General features: G+C 55.0%; 1 protein-coding gene across 6 annotated transcripts in view; it reads left to right on the forward strand.

The window, feature by feature from the left end:
• The window catches only part of LOC132008255 (tetraspanin-18), a 178,025-nt gene that overhangs the window by 128,707 nt on the left and 32,852 nt on the right, over positions 1 to 16,466 (forward strand). The window contains exon 1 of one of the 6 annotated variants that reach the window (XM_059386789.1): positions 16,121 to 16,180. The exons of the other annotated variants lie outside the window; for them this stretch is intronic. The gene's annotated coding sequence lies outside the window, so the exon portion shown is untranslated. Of the gene's footprint in view, positions 1 to 16,120; positions 16,181 to 16,466 lie in introns of those variants that run through there. 6 annotated transcript variants of the gene reach the window in all.

Below are 16,466 nucleotides of genomic sequence, written 5' to 3' on the forward strand. Positions count from 1 at the left end.
GGGGACGCATACAGCCCACGTCCTTGGGGCAGCTGGGCCTCCCTGCTACAGTTTGCTGTGAGTCTGGATGCTCCCCAGTGTCCAGGAGTCCTGGCAGGGGGCCTGGGGTATGCCACATCGAGGCCAGGCTTGGAGGGACACATTCACAGACACCATGTCCGGCCGTGTGCTGGGCTGCCTCTTCTGTCAGGGAGCCCCGGGCTCAGTCCCGCCCCGCCTTCCATGCTCCTGGCAGGACACCTGCTCATTCCTGTCCACCTGCTGAGAGACTGCCCGTCCGGGTCTGTGCCCTGGGGTGCCCCACAGCTTCCCTTGTTAGGCAGAGCCCCAGGCCTCGCCCGGGGCCCCCATAGCATTGGGGCTAAGCGCACACCAACACCCAAGTGCGATCTACACTGCCTGCCTGTACTTCCTCAGATCCCACCATCCGCCGTGGAGCCCGCTCTGCCCATTTGAAGGACATCTCCTCCCAGGCATGTTGGGGAGGAGGGATTCTTGCCCGCAATGATCCTGTAGGAGTCTCGGTGTTCTCCCTGTGGCCCAGAACACTAATGGGAGGCTCCTTTGCCAAGCGTTGGGGTGAGGTGAGGGCAAGTGGTCAGTGGCCATTTCTGTGCCACCGTGGGCCCAGCTTGGTGTTCTTGCTTAACAGCTCTTGGCTATGAGTTTGGGTGCATAGACGCCCAGTCTCTCCCAGGCATCTCAGGGTGGCCCCATGGAGGTTCTGTCACCACTTTGGAAAGGCTATTCCCAGGATCAAAGCATTTGAGCCTGTAGCTCTTGGAACCCCCCGCCATCCCTCCCCCCTGCCAGTCTACTTCTTGCTGATATCCAGAGATGTTCAACGACAATGACTCTCTCCCTGGGCATGCTGCCTCTGCGTGCCCCCCACCAGGCTTATGCCCCCCCACCTCTGTGGGCCCTAGCCTATGCCCTCCGAGAAGTTTCTAGGGCCCAGAAGATGGGCTGTCTTCCTAGACATCTTCCAGCAACCTCTGTGCCTGATCTTGGAAGTCAGCAGCCCCCAAGACATGGGAGCCAAAGACTTGGCCACCGTCTTGGGAAAAGGGAAAAGGAGATCCTGCAGCAGAGCCAACAGATCAGGAAAACTTGTCTCAGTAAATTCTCCCACCACCCGCGCTGGCTGTAACCAATAAATCAGTCCCTCTCACTCATTTGTTTACTGAGCACCCACTAAAAAGCAGATTTATTCCGAGACTGGAAGAGAAAGAAAAATCAGACAAGATTGATTGATTGATTTCAAAGAGCTCGGGGTTTAAACGGCAGTCCGCAGGTGTGGTCCTCAGACCACCTGCATCAGCATTGCCTGGGAACTTGTCGGAAATGCAGCTCTGCAGACTCCGACCCCAGACCTAATGAATCAGAGATTTGGGGGTGAGCTCCAGTAAGCTGGGCTTTGACAAGTTCCCCAGGGGATGCCGATGCAAGCTCAAATCTGAGTCTTACAGACTGCAATGGGCAGGTGGCAGGCGGTCTAAGGCACTGATGCAGGGGTACATGGAGGGGGTGCTGGGGCTCATGCTGGGGAAGGGGAGTGCCGAGGAAGGCTTGGATTATGAATGACTTATTTCGAGGTAGACAAAGAAATCTGTGTTTGACTTGGTGGAGGGGAGTGGATTCCTGGCAGAGGGATCAGCACATGCAAAGTCCCTGGGGCATGCTAGAGCAGAAGCATTCAGGACCTACAAGTGGTCATGCTGGGCTAGAGGGGAGGAGGGGTGGGGGAGGGGAGGGCTAGTCAATGGGCTTCTTGTGCTCTGAGCTGGGTTTTCTCAACAGAGCCAGGAAAGGGTTTATGCATGGGGGCGGGAAGATCTGCATCCAGGGAAGATGGGTGGTTGAGATCAAGGATTTCTGAACCACAACAGGTGTTGGGCTATCTTCTGGAAGGCAGGGCTGAGCCTGTGGTGGATGGGGAGCCAGGGGCAGGATGGGGCTGGGATATCCTGGGTCTGCCCTGTTGCCAGAACATTCCCAACAGGGAGCCACACCTACTGAGTGTTGAAACCCAGGTGGCCCTCTTCTGTCCAGCTCTTGGTCTCTCCAGAACACTCTGTAACTGTCTGGCACTATAATTAGTCTGGGCGTTCATACCTTCCATCCCCAGAGGGAGAGGAGACTACAACTAGGTCTGCACGTCAAGGTTCCAGAGCTGGAGGGGCGGCACTAAGAAATGCAAGATGCAGCCCAGACCCCCTCTAAGGGTGGAGCTGGATGGAGGCTGGGAGCTGCGGAGAGGGGCCCAGGTGGATGGTGGACTGGCTCAGGAGGTCCCTGGCCTCCACCTCGCAGTGCTGGCCTGCCGGCCCCATGGAAGCCCCCAGCCCCACCTCCTCCTCAGAAGCCCAGGCTCCTCCAGAGGGCCCAGCCTCCCTTCCGGCCTTCCCAGCGCCAGAAAGACACATGAAAGAGAACCGGGGCCTCTCCCAGGCCTGGAGCTCTTGTTTGGGAAGGGGCCTCTGAAGAGTTCATCCAGTGGTAAGTTGGGCGTGGCGAGGAGGGAACACGCAAACTACAGCCAGGATCCTGAGCCCTAGGGGAGGCCGGAGCTAGGGAGAGCGGAGGCCGCTGTGAGCTGGAGGGCGGGGCAGGTGTGCAGCAGGCCGCTGGCTGGAGGGCCAGACAGGAGCCCCTGTGCTTTGGGCTGGCAGCCCCTGCTTCCCAGGCACCCACCTCTGGAGCAGTTCAGGCTCAAGGGCATTCGTTAGGAGCCCGGCAGTGCCTGCCCCGGCCTGGCCTGTGTGTATTCAAGTATCACGTTAGCCCAAAGCAGCAATCAGCGGGATTTGTGGTGAGTGCTCGGAGGAGTTGTGGTTCCAGAGAGGTGCCAGCCAGGGCCCCTCCTTCAGGATGGCTCAGGCCTTTCTGTTTTATCCTGAATACAGATTTAACCCTCGAGGGAAATGAACGGCAAGCCTTTGTGGCCTCACTGACTGTCTGGACTGGGAGGGGTTTCAAGGCCATCTGTTTTGACTCCTTGAAAGGTGTGTTCATTGATCTTTGCTTACATACTACCGGCAATGAAGCTCACTACTAGTCAAGATAGCAATGTTCAGATCACTTGTAAAGTTCTTTTCCTGCTTTGCACTGGAGCAACCACGAGCAACTTAGCTCTCTCCTCAGTAGACTCTGGGCACAGGTCTCCTCTGATTGTCTGTAGACCCTAGGGTGTCATATCCCCCAGATACGTGTCAGCCCTTCCCTGGCAGGGAGCAGTGCTCAGGACAGGACTGGTGCCATCCTCACTTCTCTCAGGGGGACCCATCAGTGCCTTAGAGATGAGGCCAGGCTGAGCCTTGGGCTTTCATCCTAACTCAGAGGCCCCCAAGCTATACAACGTCCTGAGCCACCCTCCAGCATTGGCCTCCAGAAGCTTCTGGAAGGCTTGTCTCCAGTAGGCTTCCTTCTTCCTGCTGCCCCTTTCTTCCCAGGCTCCCCATCCTTCCACAGAACCTGCCTTCTCACATCCCTGGGGCTTCACTTCGGATGTTCATGAGGTCAACCGGCGGGTCTGTTAAAATTTCTCTTACAGGATAAGAAAAACAAAACTAACCTGTGAACCCACAGGTGGTGAAGGAATCTCGAAACTGGCATTGACCTCCGGCCTCAGCCTGCCACTGCTACGCTTCCCCCCAGGGTGTGGGCATCACCCCCAACCATGCATCGGCCCCTCTCAACTTTGTCGTTGATGTTGCTGTTTGGGTTTTTTAATAGCTTTATAGATGTATAATTTACATACTATGAAATTTACTCATTTTCAAGGTAGGATCCAATGGTTTGTCGTAAATCTGAGAAGTTATGTGACCACTTTCCAAGCCCCACCAGCACTTTTCAGGGGACAGACGGGTGGAGAGCATGCAAGAGAGAGGTTGAGCAGGGGTTGGGCAGGGGTGGGGCTGACCCAGGCTGGCTCCCAGGACCTTTGAGGATCCCCAACCCTCAACAGCATAGAGTCTGCTGGCACTGCTCCCCATCTAGTGACCCCAGAGAAACTGGGCGCCCGGGGAGGGTCAGGGCCTCTGGTCTGAACAACTTCTGCCCACGTTTCGGAGGAAAAGGCAGGAGGGAAACAGATGTGGCGTAAACTGGAAGAGAAGGATGGTCTGGCAGTCCACTGACCCATTTTACTTTGCAAGCCAAGTGGGACTCAGCATGAAACAGGAGGCCAGGCTCCATGTCCCCGATGCCCTCTGTAGCTAGATCTGCCCTGGGGCTGCAATAGCAGGCCTGTGCAGAAGGGGAATGTGCCCCAGCCTGCCTTCTCCCCCACGGGTGCCCCCCAACCCAGCGTGGGCTTGGAAAGCCGGACAGCCCAGCCCAGAGCCAGCTTCTCCGATGCCACTGGCAAATACCAGACCAATTCTCAGGCTTTCCAAGAGATCTGGTGTCGCCCAGCAGAGTTGCAAGCCTGCAATTAGGAAAGAAGCAAAGGGCTTAACCTTCTCCAGGCTGCGGGCTTTTCGGTGGGGAAGAGAAGCTTGGTCTGGATTAAGCTGGAGGGTAAGATAATATTTACTCTCAAATAATACGCTCTAGCTAGGAGCAATCTGGGCCCCGGGGTTTCCACAGGCAGGAACCTTCAGGGGTTCTGCCACCCCTTACGGGGTCCCCAGGAAGCCTTGCCTACCCATCAATGCTCAGCCCGGCTGGTTCACCACAGTGTTTGCTCTCATTAGGAATGAAAATGAGGAAAGCTGTAATGTTCAATGCGTTATTATCAGCGGAATGCTTAGCCTGTGCAATTATCTCATCCAATCCATGTAACTTCCTGGGGAGTCGGGCTTGTAACCCCTGCAGAGGTCCAGGCTTAAGTCCCAGCTCCACCACTCCTAGCTCTTGACCTTGGGGAAGTGGCGACATTTTACCTGTGAAATGGGAGCACTAACGGGGTGCCTGAAAGTGGGGTTGTGAAGATGAGCCATGGCGTATATGAAACACCTGTCCGGTTGCCAGCTCCTCGTGCTGCTGAATCCGTGGTAGGCTGTCATACGAACTATTTGAATTGCTGGGAATAAGGTCCGGTATGTGGCACCACAGCCATTCAGGGACAAAGTGAGACTCAGACCCAGGGCCATGGGGCTGTGTAAGCCGGGCCTCCAATAGACCAGTGAGGAAGGGGCCGGGCTGGTGGCTGGGTGGGCAGGGGGGCCAGGCCAGGACCTTGAAGGGGCGGCAGACACAGCCTTGAGCTCCAGAGAGGGAGGAAGGGCCCCAAGTGCTTCCTGTCACCGCTCCCCTTTGTGGAACAACAACCAGGCCATTCTCTGTTCTTCATCCTATGCCTCACTGGTTTGTGCCCCTGGAGGGCAAAGAGAAGAGCGTCCTGGCTCATTCCTGAGGAGAACAAAGATGGAGGTCAAGGCTGTCCCCGACAGGGCAGGCACTGGCTCCAGAGAAGGAAGAAGGAAGGGGGTGTTGAGAATCAAGGCGGGGGGAGGTTGCCAATCTCCCACCAAACCCTGGAGGCTGTAAACAAAAGCCCTTCTGGATTCTAGCGGAGCCTTCACCAGTCATGACCTAGCTGTATGGAGTGGCAAGGCCCCTGCCCCTCTCTGGGCCTCATTTCTCATCTCCAAAATGTGGAACCAAACAGAAGGAAATGCTGCCTAGGCTGGAGAAATCAGGGAGGGCTTCATGGCGGAGGAGATGTCAAGCTGGGCATTGAGGAGCGAGAAGAAGTTCTCTAGGCAGACAACAGGAGAAAAGGTGAGAGAGCCCGAGAAAGAGCCAGCAGCTTCAGAGTGAGGGGTTTAAATGGCCTGTTCACAATGATTTGTGAATGAATAATCATGAATATATATGTTTCTTGTGAGAAAAAAAAAATTGAAGTCACCTGACTATCAAGAATAAATGAAACATCACCAAAAGTCAGTTAGTATTTGATACCATCTCAACCCTTTTTAATATGATTAAGAAAATAGCCTTTCAGCTCCTTCCTAGATGGAGAATCTCAGATTCTGGGCAGGCAGGAAAGAACAAAGAGCTGTCTTCTAGAAACAGAGCCAGGCCCAGAGTGCTAGACAGATAGACAGACAGCGCTTCCTGGGGGTGGGGGCTGGAAGATCAGGCCAGTGGGGGCAGAGGCACAGGGGGGCAGACACAGGGGACAGTGGGACAGCGCTGGCGCCTGCTCCCCCACAGACCCTGACAAGGCCTGCAGCAGGACCGCGGGGGGCTGAGGAGTGGAGGCCGGTGGAGGGGGGCTGTCTTTGTGTGTATGAATGAGGCCTTGTGGGCAGGGCCCCTGCCCTGCTGCTTCTGGGAAGGCCCCACGTCTGTCAGCTGCCAGAAGTGGCTACCCCACCACTGCCAAGCAGCTGAGGGGTCCTCATAATGGCTTTGCTGTGGTTTCCTAAGACATCTGGCTGCACGGCGCCGCAGGCCGCAGAGGGGGCCTGATGACACTGGGAGGCCATGGCTGCCATCTTGCCAGCTCTTTGGAGCCGCCATGAAACTATGGTTCGTCCTCATGTTCAGGCACTGAGAAGGCAGGTGGCTGGGACTGTTGGCCTGGGCAGGGAGTGCTCTGTCTGCTTCTCCACTTCCAGACCCAAAGCTCAACTCGGAGTCTCGTCCTGAGATAATGTCCATGTGCTCCTTGCGCTCCTGCCCCCATTCCTCCAGCCACCCCACACCAGTGGGTTTTCCCGTGAGGGTGCCCCCACCCCCCTTTGACTGCCTCCTGGGCAGTCTGGACATCGGGGACCCCCTGGGGGAACCCTGGTGCCTTGTGGGGGCGGTGGGGGGGCATGGTGTCACCCACACCATCAACACCGTGGCTGTGAAAACAGGACAGGACGGGGGTGTTCCATTTCCTTCACAGCCCCTGTGAAGTCTGTTAACACTAATTACGAAGTTATGGGGAATTCCCAGGCCTCCTAATTAGTGTTAATAGGGGCTGGGTGAGCCATTCCTGGGAAAATAGATGTCTTTGTTTGGGTTCTTAAAATTAGACCACTGTGTTCTGCCCGTAGGTGTGATGGAGCCGTGTTCTCTTCTCTCCCCCCTCCTCATGGTCCTAGAGCTCTGCACACAGTGGCACACACGCGCCGGCCATCACATTCCCTGTGGGCACACGTGTGCACCCAGACACACTCAGACACGTGCATATGCACATATCAACACACACAGGCGCGCACCGCAATAGAACCGACTTCAAGCCCTTGGCTGGTGGATTAAGACATCGTTGTGCAAGACAAACACTGAAAACCAAACAGCGTTTCAGTCCCCCCTCGTAGCCCTCCTCGGCGATACCATGAGAGGCTCCCTGCCCCCACGCCGCACCCCGACCCCGGAGACCCCTGTGCGCCAGCCTCCCAAAATCAGACTGTATTAACAAACCATTACGTGTTCCAATTAGCGAGGCGAGTGAACCTGGCTGGCTGAGCAGGGTAATAACACTCTCCTCTTCCCGCTAACAGGCCAAGGCACATTTCCCCAGGAGGAATGAGCCAAGCCGGGCTCCCTTCTGTCTCTGTTGGAATAATGAGATCCGGCCTCCGACCCAGGCCTGTGGAAGGCTCCTGGCCGTCTGGGTCTGTGGCCACCCTGGAAGAGGTTTCCCTTTGGACCAAGAGGACGGGAGGGAATGAATGAGGGATGGAAGCCAGACTTTTTTGTGTAGTGCGAGCTGCTGAGCCTATCCTGGGGTCTTCTGCCCAGGATAATGCTTTCTCAGTTGAATGGTGGGGACCCACGGAGCCTGGGGCATCCTTTGCCGAGCAGGGGGCACCCAGACTCTCAGGATTAGCCCTATATGTCCTAATAGAACATCAGTACTCCTCAAAGATTTGGAAAACAGTACTTTGTTTTGATATTAAAATAACCGTGGATATATTTTGAAATGAAATCCCATATATATGTATATGTGTGTGTGTGTGTATTTATAGTGATATTTGATACACATATACATCATGAATCTGTGAGGTAAATAGGAGATTCACAGGCAGTTTTGCTCTCTTGCTTTCTTCTCTGGGCTGGGTCCCCGGGTTTCTAGGTGGGTGGGGATAATGAGATTTCTTCGGTAGCTACTGCAGGAACTGGGGACTAAGAGTTTGTAAGGGCTAAGCCATAGCATAATGCTGTGTGACATCAGCCCAGCGCCTACACCATTCTGATCCTCTTCTCTCTGAATTGCACAACAGCAGTGGTAATAAGTCCCCAGGACCGGAGTCAGAGTATGCAATCAGGGCAGTTGCAGAGCTGGGGGGTTTGGGGAGCATCCAATGCTTAGAGAGGCCCCACACTTGGCTTAATGCTCTCCTGTTGCCATCTTGAAATTCTTAGCCTTTGCCTAAGAGGTCCCTCATTTTTACTGGGTCCCACAGATTAGAGCTGGTCCTGCGTCTTTTGGTGGTTTTTTAAACAAGAGTTAAATTGGAAATTTGTGAAAGAGGCCCACACAGAGATTCATTCCTTCCTCCCTTCCTTCGTTCCTGCCTTACCCAAACATCCACTGGGCACCCACTCTGCAGCAGGCACCATACCAGAAGCTGGGACTCAGCAATGAACATGGAGGACAGAGTTACTCCCCTCCCGCGTTAGAAGGAAGGGGAAAGAAGATAAATAACAGGAACCACAAAGGGACAGACAGTGGCTCGGGAGAGGGACCATTTCAGGCTGGTGGGAGAGGGGCTGCAGATGGTCAGGGATGGTCTCCCTGAAGATATGATCAGAGACCTGAAAAAAACAAGGGATTATGCCATGTGGAATAGCTGAGGAAAAGAGGGTCCCAGGCAGAAGGACCAGCAGGTGCAAAGGCCCTGAGGTAGGAATGTGCCTGCCATGTGCAAGAGACCAGTATGGCTGTTGTGGGGTGAGGGAGAAGGAGGATCCGGGCCGGGCTCTCCACTGTTGCTGAGGGATGGCTCGCCTCCTGCTCCATCCCAGCCCCATCAGCTGAGCCTTGCCCAGGGGGAGAAGCTGGGAAGGAGACAGAGTGGTAGAGGGAGAAGCTGCCTACTTTTCTGGGGCTGCACATCCCTGGCTGATCATGCAGTCCTGGGCTTGCTGCTGCCTGGGAAGGTCAGTCCCCTCTGGGCACAGCCGGGCAGCTGGGCATCACCACTAAGGTTGCCCCAAGGATCCCTAAATCCATATTTCAGAGAGAACCCCAACTTTAAAATGGGGTGAGGTCACTGCAAAGTAGCAGAGAGAGGGCTGGAAAGGCCTGGCTTTCCAGTTCATGCATCCAAGGTATCCATACCTCAGAATGTTGCCGAAGGTTCTGCTGAGGTGCAGGTGAAGGCGCGTGGAGCCCAGCATGCGAGGGGGCCCTCCCGGGGCAGGGGTCCCTGCTGCATGCCGGGCCTGCTTCTAAGTGCACGCACATTGTGTCACCCCAACTGACCCGGGAGGCACGGCCTGTCCCGGGGGGCACACAGTGAGGAGAAGGTTTATTCCCACCCCTGACACCTCTTGTCCCTCGGATAATGGGATCCGAGTTCTCTTTGGGGTTAGCTCTGACTGGAACATCTGCCTTAGAAAGCCCCGTATGATGCCTCTGCAGGAGACCGGTTTCCCACGGACTTTCTTCTCCAACATTTGCTGTTCAGAATTACACCAAGGATGGAGCATCCCATGGGATAACGGCCTCAAGCGAAGCTCAGAATCATCTTCCCGGTGCTCTAGATAGCTACCGTATATCCTGCTGTTTGGGTCCGCCTAGACGTGACCTAGCTCTGCCCGTGTGGTCAGGGCCTGGTGGCTCTAAAGTCTCCTTAGAGGGGCGCAGACAAGAAGTGACTTGCTCAAGGTCACACTGGAGCCTCCTTGTCACACAGCCTCCTTGTAAAGCCTGCTCCTTGTGCCCCCACCCCTGCCCCCACCCCATCCCTCTGTGGCTCCTGCCCCATGAACTTGCTGAGGCTTCCTTTCTTAATTATGGGGCTGCCAGGGGGGAAATGAAACACCTGCCGGGTTCTTCCTCTTCCCAGCAAGGAGGCACCCTAAGACCCCCTCCTCCCAGCGGGGCCCCAGAGGCCCTGAGGTTACCTCCAGCAAGCCAGCTTTGTAGAAGGGCTCAGACATGCGGAGCCTCTAAATTAACTGTGGCCGCCACCTGCTGGGAGTCACAGTTCCAGGGCAAGGGTTAGGGGATTTGTGTCCAGGCCTGGTGAGGTATGCTTTCAGGGGAGTGTGGCAGCTGACATAAACAGGTAGCCTCCCCAGGAAACGGTCAGAGTGCGTGTGTGTGTGTGTGTGTGTGTGTGTGTGTGTGTGTGTGCGAGTGCATACACGCTCGCCCTCACTTTTAGAAGGGGGACAGAGAGCAGACAGAGGCAGAGAGAGGACTCAGATGGACAGGCAGAGGCTGGCCATAAAGTTGGAACTTGAACCCAGATAACAGGACCAAGGACATACCTTCCATCCTGACCTCAGGAACTGCAAAACAGGTGATTTGAGCTCAGCCTGAAGCCCCTTCTGAGGACTTTCACCCCCACAGTGCAGAGGACACACGGGGGGTGGGGGGTGCTGGCACACCTGCTGTGTGTGCCACAGAGCAGCCCCAGTGTGCACAGAGAGCATGGGGCCTTCACTGCCAAGCTCATGCACTTGTGATCCTGTGTCCGTAAGGGGTGGGTCCCACCTTCCTCTGCTCCCCAAGTGCTGCTTTCAGCCAGCCTTCCTAAACCCTGTCCCCTGGATTCCTCTGTAGGCTGCGGACTGGGCTGTGTTTGCATGTTTATAAATGATGGGGTCTGTGTGTCACGTATTCAGACCACCATTTCCGTTCCTAAAAGGGCGATCCTTGAATCCTTTCTACCCAGAAGTGGAGCCCATGATCCCTAGATGTGTGCTCAGCCTTGGCGCTGAGAGCCATGAACTTGGCTGGGGCCTGGCCGAACAGGAGGTGTGGCTTCCAGATGAATGATGGTAGGGCTCTAGCTTCTCGAGAGCGTTCTCATGTCTCAGGCAGAGTGATCTCATCGGCGCTCCCGTGACCACGAGACTACAAGGTCCACAGAGGCTCATGGAGGGCACAGCCACACTGGTAGTGAGTGGGAGAGAGGAGTCCCCCTGTCCCTCTAATGCCTTTGGCCACTGCCTCCCTAGGGCAGCCCAGAGAGGATGAGTAACTTGCTCAAGATTATGCTGCTGACTGGTGGCAAAGCAAAGCCTAGGTCCCGAGCCCCCCACTTTTCCCTCTTTTCTAGTGGGTTTCTTAATTCTGGAGAATTCCATGGCTTACCCCACCAGCTCTGAGACATCTTAGACACCCTCTAAACCCAGATGCTGGAACTAACTGCCTGGGTTCTAATGCCAGCCTAATAGCTGTGCCACTCTGGCCAAGTTACTCCAATTCTCTGTGCCTCCGTTTCCCTGTCTGTAAAATGGGCATAATAATTGTGCCTGCTTCAGAGACTGTTGCAAAAATGACATGAGTTAATCGATATGAAGTGTTGAGACGTATGGTTGGCATGTAGTAAGCACTCTGTCAATGCTAGCTTATCATCGCCATCATCAACCCCTTCCTCCCTTCCCTGGGGATGCAAAGGCCATGACTGGCTCAGAGTTGGCCACACCATCGACCAGCCTCTCTGCCCCTTCTCATTGCTGTTAGGCCTTCCCAGGCACAAGAGGTGAATCAGAGGGCGCATCCTTGGCTTAGAATAGGCTCTGCCTGGGTCATCTGTCATTTGTTAGAACCACAGAAGACCCGCAGCAGGCAGGCCCACCAGGGCTGGCCAGACATGGTATCTCCATGTGATGGACTCAGCAGTAGCAGGGCCACGTCCATGGGGTCAGCCTTCCTGGTCCTCTGGCAGTCCTGGTGCAGGGGAGCCCCACTCCAAAGAGTGCTTGACAAAGGATGCATTCCAGGATTCAGACAAGACAGTAGGGCCAGGTGCATCAGAGGGTGACCAGTTCCAACTCCTCCAGCCCCTTCAGCTGGAAAGCTCCCCCAAGGGCTATTCAGACCCTCAGACACTCAGACCCTCACATGCCACCCCTGACTAGCTGCCAGAGGCACAGCCAGAGCCCTGCTTGCTGTGGTTAACTTAGCCTCTAGGCCAGGGTTTGCTGATTGCTGAGGGCACTGCTCTCCACCCACACGGGCCCCCTTAGGCACTCCCCATAACCTTAGGGGGAGCTTAGGTCCTCCCCATATCCTGGGCCCTCCCCATAACCTGGAGTTGCTTCCATCTGTATCCTTGTGTGCCCAGTGAAGCCACTGAGGCTCAGAGAGGTGTTATGAATTGACAGCAGCTGCCTAGCCTGGACACAGGGCTGGAACCCAGTTCTCGGAACACCGGGCCCTGTTCTCTCCCATTCTCTGCCCCCTGCTGAGTGGTTGCGGGGGGGGGGGGGGGCACATTCACTTCTAATCTGCTGTTTTAACCCAAGGTCAGTCCCCAAATATTCCTTAGGGCCAGGGCTCTGCAATCAGTGAGCCAAATCCTGCCTTGTTTTTTTTTATAAATAAACTTGGGTTGGCCCCCAGCCATGACCATTCCTTTACATGTGATCTGTGGCCACTTTCTCCAACAAAGCAGAGTTGAATCATTGTGACAGAAGCAATATGTTTGCAAAGCCTCAAATATTTACTGTCTGGCTCTTTAAGGAAAAAGTTGCCACCTCTGCCTCAGATGAGTCCCTGGCAGATCCTCTTCTGTCCCCTTCCCGAGGTCTTCCATCCTGCCCAGCACCAGCTCATGGGAAGAACTCGAGGTGGGGATTTCTATGCTATTGGACAGATGGAGAAACCAGGACCTGATGAAGTTTTATTTTTCATTATTAGGATTTTGTCAGAAGGAAGCAGAAATCCTCTTGGGGCGCCCCATAAGACCGAATGCTTGTTCACCCCCAAAGCTTCCGGGCAAGGTTGCCAGCATCTTTCCTGGCTTGAGAGTAATGATGTTTGGTGGGGTTGGTGACGGGCTTCTGTGGAGGATGGAGGATGCCTTCATTCCCCGTTGTCTGAGCCCCCACCCCCCCACACCCCCGGTCCCTGTCTCCACCCAAGCCCAGCCTTTTCCCTCCCCCACCCCTGACCTGCATCCTTCTTCAGGACCCTCCTCCGAGGAGCAGCTGGGTTAATTTTTTATGGGGAGGAAAGAAAACAGGGCTCTCTGACTCCAGCCTGTCCCTCTGCTCAGGCCCCGCCCCAGGTTTTTCTTTGATTCATTTCCTCACAGGCTCTTCTCAGCCAGACAGGAGCTTTGACACGGTCTCTCTCGGTTTTTTGGGTGTTTGCCCTCCAAAATTTGAGCTGCACATACCTATAGTCATTCTCCTTATGGGAAGGGGTTGTGGCCTCCCTAATTCAGGCCAGGTGACTAGACTCAATGCAGTTGCCCTGGGAAGACCCAGTGCCTCTAATATTTATTGCCTAGCAAATGTAACTGCGGCAAGGACCGCCCTGGACAGGAGGCTAGGAGGGGGAGGGAGCAGGCTTGATTTCTGCTCCAGGGACAGTTCCTGGGCCGTGGGGGGGGAGGGGAGTTCAGGGATTCCCACCCCGTTGGGGGAGAAGGAGCGGGGAGCCTCACCCAGTCTGGCCCAGTACAGGAAACCCGCTAACTCGGGATAGGGAAGCTTCAGGATCACCTGGGATAACCCAGCTTTGAGGGGCCTCCCCTCCATGCTGCACCAGGCATCACATAGGCAGGATGGACATGAGCCAGGACCAGAGAAGTCCCCTCACTGAACACATAGGCTGAGATACTAAGAAGCTCAGGGCAGAGAGGAGCAAAGCGAAATTGATAGGACATTGACAGCAACCCAGGTCATTGAAATAATGGCCGCCAAAGGGAAGGCACCACACCTGGGATCCACACCCACCTTGAACAGGAGCTGTGTCACCTCAGGCAAGCTCCTTAACTCTTGTGAGCCCTGCTCAGGGAGTTACAGGGAGCCCAGTTCTCTGTAAATTAAAATCATCTCCTTAACTCCTCTGAACCCTGCTCCTTGTAAATTAAAATCATCTCCACCCTGCCTGCCTTGCTGGATAGTTGTGAGGAAGAAGGAAGGGCGTAAGTTTGGGAGGGCTTTGGGGGGGGTAAAGCGGGGTATTGAGGGAAAGCATTGTGCTTGTGATTGATGTCAAGCCGGACAGAATTTCCTTAGATGCCAGGAGGGACTTCCCTCCTTGAGGAGACATCAGAATAAAATCACGGGTTTATGCCCCTTATGGAAGATCTTTAAGACTAAGTTCAGCTCGGTTTGCCTGTTTAGCTATCCTTGACGTTGGCAGAGGTGTGGGCCAGATGACTCTGGTTGTCTTTTTTGTGATACTGTAGTTCATTCAATCAGGCAGAAAGGACCCAGTCGACCTGTCTGTGAGTGTGTGTGTGTGTGTGTGTGTGTGTGCACGTGTGCCTTCTGGTCTGTGTATACGTAGCTCTATCTGTCTGGGTATTTATTTGTACATGTGTCCGAGCACGTGTGTCTGTCTGTGAGCGCAGGTCTGCGTGGCTGGGTCGCGTTGTGGTCCGTGTGGGTTTCTGCACATGTGCCTTGTGTGGAGAGCAAGTCAGTGAAGGCAAGCCTCAAGCTGGCTCATATTGCTAAGTCGTTGGAAGAATTTCCTCTTGCCATCCTATCCAACTTTGGAGGATGCGGTCAAAGCTCCGGGGCAAAAAAACAAAACAAAACAAAAAAGGACTTTAAGTTTGATTTTAATTCATTTATTGTTTTTCTTACACACATTTCTGAATGTGGGGTAAGAGAACTGGATGAAAAGAACCAGCTCCAGAGTGGACCGGGAGCGGCGGGCCTGAATCCTGCCTCCCCTGCTTACCTGTGATGCTGCTGTCTTACTTCCCCTGGAGGCCTCAGCTTCCACATCTGTGAAATGGGTCTAACAGTGCCTACCTCCCAGTGTCATCATAAGAGTTAAGTGGATTAGGGCATGCAAAGCCCTTAATGTGCTGCCTGGCCCATAAAATGAACTTCGTATATGCTAGCCGTTGCTGCTACCAGTGGAAGCAGTGTTTCTGGCCCTGAATCCCGATAGATGGAGCAGAAAAAGCACCAGCTTTGGAGCCCACTGCCTTGAGTTCATGTATGCCACTTGGCAGCTGTGTGGCTTTGGGCCAGTCACTGCATGTCTCTGATCCCACTTTTCTCAGCTGTGACTTGGGACCAATACTAAGCCTGCCCCATAGAATGATAGTGAAGTTCAAAGGAGAGCAGGCAAGAATGTCACATGGTGGCCACTGGACAGTAGGCCCTATTTTTTAAAAAGTCAGTTTCTCTTGTCCACCTACAAGAGAACCCCCCTGCACCTGCCCTCATTAACCCTACTTCCCCTGCTGGTGGAATTCTGGGTCTCACCCACTGCCTGGTTCCCAGTCCTAGTCTGCTTTATCCTGTGGGACATTAGCGGCAGCCACAGAGCCTGGAGCCCTCAGCACCCTCCCCCTCCTGGGAGGTGGGGGTCCTATCTGGCAGGAGATGCCAGGGCTCCCCTGATCCTTCCCCCTCTCCCCCCTCCCCCCACACCCCTCCTCCCCTCTTCAGACCTGTGCCCTTTTCCGCCCTGTTCCCAGGCCCCCTTCATACCCCAGAAGCTATTAAATATTTAAATCCGGTCTGTGTAGCCTAGCCAGGTTGCCCCAGCAACAGCCCTGCATATTTTGGGATGGATTACCAAAGTCTTTCAAGGGGTCTCTTGGAGCTCCAGGCCCTGAAGGGGGATGAAATGTGGGAATGGAGGGAGGGTTAGGGGCTCCTGCTCCCCACTGAGGCTTAGAGATGCAGTTGGCTGTGGCAAATGGGTTAGAGAGGGGAGGCAACACAGGGTTTCTGGACTTGAACCCAGGACTCCCTCATGCCCACCGGCTCCTTCTCTTCACCACTGGCTCTGCCCCGAGCAGTCTAAGAGCCCATCAGCCAGTCAGTGCTTCAGCCCCTAGCAGTGAGCCTTCGGGGGTCTGAAGCCAGCTGGGCCACTGTGGGATGCTCACTCAGCTTCTCTGAGCTCACTCACCTTCTCCGCACTCCCCAATGAATTGGGAGTAGTTGGCCCATTGATGGTGATGTTGGGAACAGGGCTCAGCACCATCCCTGGCACGTAGGAAGCAGGAGCAGTTATTAGATCGGTAATACCCCAGCCAATACCCTGTGTGTCCCCTGCAGGGACTCAGAGGAGGCGGGAGACACAGCTCTGGCCACCCAAGGGCTTCTGTCTTGTGGGAGAGGCTCGGCAACAGTGGTATGTTCAGACAGCACGTCTGGTGTCCCCCTTCCCTGCCCCTTCCTGTCGTGGAGCCACAGCCACATTCAACCTTTCCTGTGGGCTTTCCCCGGGCAGAGTTTCGAGGCCACTCCCAGCGTGTGGCAGGGACCATCCAAGCTGGGGGGTCCGGACGATGTCTTCCGCCCCTGACTGTGCTGTGTGCCCTTAGACAGGTCCCCTCCCCAACCCCGCATCCCTGCCCCGCATGCCTGTGTCCTTGGCCACTGGATGGGGTTGACCTCCTTTCTGGAGTAGCGTCCCT

Source organism: Mustela nigripes, unplaced genomic scaffold (assembly GCF_022355385.1).
Source record: "Mustela nigripes isolate SB6536 unplaced genomic scaffold, MUSNIG.SB6536 HiC_scaffold_76, whole genome shotgun sequence".
NCBI lineage: Eukaryota > Metazoa > Chordata > Mammalia > Carnivora > Mustelidae > Mustela > Mustela nigripes.